This window comes from Rhinopithecus bieti, unplaced genomic scaffold (genome assembly GCF_001698545.2).
Source record: "Rhinopithecus bieti isolate Rb0 unplaced genomic scaffold, ASM169854v2 scaffold_72402, whole genome shotgun sequence".
Lineage (NCBI taxonomy): Eukaryota > Metazoa > Chordata > Mammalia > Primates > Cercopithecidae > Rhinopithecus > Rhinopithecus bieti.
Window position 1 is genome coordinate 174752 of NW_016826925.1, and position 3133 is coordinate 177884.

The 3133-nt window shown below is 37.9% G+C and overlaps 1 long non-coding RNA gene across 1 annotated transcript in view; it reads right to left on the reverse strand.

Moving 5' to 3' along the window:
- Positions 1–666: 666 nt before the first annotated feature.
- LOC108523173 (uncharacterized) overlaps positions 667–3133 on the reverse strand; it is a 39079-nt gene continuing 36612 nt past the window's right edge. The window contains exon 3 of the long non-coding RNA XR_001883741.1: positions 667–2188. This is a non-coding gene — a long non-coding RNA (uncharacterized LOC108523173). The remainder of the gene's footprint in view (positions 2189–3133) is intronic.

Below are 3133 nucleotides of genomic sequence, written 5' to 3' on the forward strand. Positions count from 1 at the left end.
AGAAACAACAAAATTCTAGTTCAAGAGTGATCTATTAGAGTTTTCCCTTGCTCCCATTTTCCCCCAGTAGAGATAATCAACCATGCCTTTTTTCCTACTACGACTGTACTTTATTATTTACTTCTATTTTTCTCCCAAGACTATATTGTTATTTTGAATTATATGTGTATTGCTAGTAGACTCCCTGAGCAGAGGGACCATGTTTTCATCTCTGGATCATGAGTGCCTAAAATACAGTAGGTGCTGTATCATTTTTTATTTGATTTGCATGATTGCACATGAATATATCTAAAACTTTCTAAATGTTTCTTTCAAAATTTTTCTGCCTGGATCTCTTCCTAGTGGTAATAAATTGCATATATTTATTACTGCATAAAGCATTGCTATTTTTAAATTCAAAACCACTTTCTTAAACGTCAAGGGAATCACACCCAATTTTTGGTATTCTTGAATACAGTGAAATTGCTCATGTGTACATCACCTCTTACACTTCATTTGTAGATTTTTACAGCATATCCCTTTTAGATCATTTTTTCTAAAAAGGAATCCAACTTAAAATTCTATTTCAACAATACAGATGGTCCCTGACTTATGATTGTTTGACATAGGATTTTTCAATTGTACGATGGTGCGAAAGAGATACACAGGCCGTAGAAACTGTACTTCGAGTACCCATACAACCATTTTATCTTTCATTTTCAGTACAATATTCAATAAATTACATGAGATATTAAACCGTTTATGATAAAATAGGGCTTGTGTTACATCACCCCAACTATATGCTGATGTAGGTGTTCTGGGCACATTTAAGGTTGGCTAGGCCAAGCTAGGATATTCAGTAAGTTAGGTGTGTTAAATGAATTTTCAACTCACAGTATTTCTAACTTATGACAGGTTTATCAGGATGTAACCCCCTCAAAAGTCGAGGAGCATCTGTATATATGTCCATTTATATCATAAATATTTACACTTTTATTTGTCAATTATACCTTAATAAAGCTGGGGAAAAATATATATGTCCATCATAGGTAGGATTGCCCAGTAAAATACATTATGCCCCATTAAATTTGAATTTCAGAAAACAAACAATTTTAGAATAAGTGTGTTCTGTGCAATATTTAACTGAGCATCCTTTGTTGGGAGAGTGGCTGACTCTGGCAATCCTAGTCATATGGTACACATGACCAAGTTTAAGGTTAAATCAGGAAGAGATTGAAGCATCCTCCTTTAGACTGTGGTTAAGAGTGGTGAAAATAAGTTTTGATTAAACAGTAAAATGACACCAAGTAGAAACGGGTGTTATTTATTAAGCAAGATATTGTTTTGTGTAGCAGACGCCTCATGAAAACACTCTAGCTCAGCTAGATGCTTTTTGTTAGAGACCTGGAAAAGTAGGATTGTTGCCTTGTATTACAAGGGCATTTGAAAGTTGTGTTCTATAAATTATATAACTTGTCTGGGCCCACATTCTACCTCAACCTCTGCCTACTACAGGCTTCCTACCTCTTCAGGATGGGCGAGATGCCTCTAGTACTTAGATAGCAAATTCTTGTCACACCTAGTGCCATTCTCCCAACCAAGGCAAATCATCACAGCTTATAGTACACTTTATCTACTGAGCCTGAAAACAGCCTCAGAGTCTTTCTTAGCACTGTGTGTTTTTTTTAAAACAGCTATTATTAATTCATTAGAATTTGCACCAAAAAATAAATCTGTTTAGCATCACTAGTCTCACAGCTGCCATGTTATTCACTGCACAAGGGCACCTGAATTAGAGAATAAAATGGGGCTGATACCCAGCTCATGCTCTGTACATCATGGTGTGGGGCTGCATTCCAAGAGTCTTTTTCTAAATCACATAAGGCACAGATTAGTAGCAGCTCTGTCTGTTCTAGGGGAATAATCAGGGGGTTACTTGGTATAATTGGTGAAATTAATAAGGGAGAGAATATTTCGAAGGAAGAGAGATGAGTTGAAGCATCTATAGTTGAAGAATGGCTTGAACCTTGGCTTCTGAGCATGCTCAACAGTACATGCCCTTCAGTTGGAGAAATTTGAATATAACATTAAACCAGCAGGGCATGGTGGCTCAAGTCTGTAATCCCAGCGCTTTGGGAGGCCAAAGCAGGTGGATTGCTTGAGCTCAGGAATTCTACATCAGCCTGGACAACATGACGAAACCCCATCTCTACAAAAATAAAAATAAAAAATTACCCGGGCGTGGTGGTGCACGCCTGTCATCCCAGCTACCCCGGAGCCTAAGGTGGGAAGATCTCCTGAACCCGGGAAGTTGAAGCTGCAGTGAGTCATGACTGTGCCACTGCACTGCAGCCTGGGTGACAGAGTGAGACCTAATCTCCAAATATACATATATGTACATGTGTATGTATATGTGTGCGTGTGTGTGTGTGTATAAAACATTAGACCAAAAGCAGTTTCCTATTTAATGATTCATTTTTGTTGTTTGTTTAGCTGTGTTCTGTATTTAAAAAATACATACATGACATTCTGATTTTCCACAATAGAGAAATTAAATGATAAATGATTCATAGATCTACAGTTCCCCAGGTGATTCTGATGTACACAACTTAGTCGAGGCCCAGGTAGCCTAAAGAGTATGACAATTGGCCTGGAGGGAGAATCAAACCAGAACCATTATGAACATAAATAAGACAGTTAACCTGCCCCTTACCTGTAGGTAAGGGCATCCTGACATTCACCACTCTGTAATGAGAAGCTCCCGGTAAATGAGGATGTGTGGGACTAAAGAAATTGTCAGAAATTCAAGAAATTTAATTAGAGAAAATAGAATAGCCAAACTACAGCCCAAGGCTGAGGCCACTGGAGATAAAACTGTTCAGGACATATGCTCTGGCAAGGTACCAGTAACAAAATCTGGCAGCCACACAGCTCTCTGATGAGGCTTACCTTTAGCCAGTTTCAATATGAAGAGTTGTCCTTTATATATAGCTTATATCCTGCCTTGCTTTCTGTCCCCTTCAGCGTTTCAGTTGTTTGTCTCAGGATCTTCTCCAAATGTATTATTCCTGTCTTGTACATAGACCAGAACTATAAAAAAGAGCCCGGATGCAGACACCCCAAGGATTTACAAAAAAAAAAAAAAAAAAAAAAA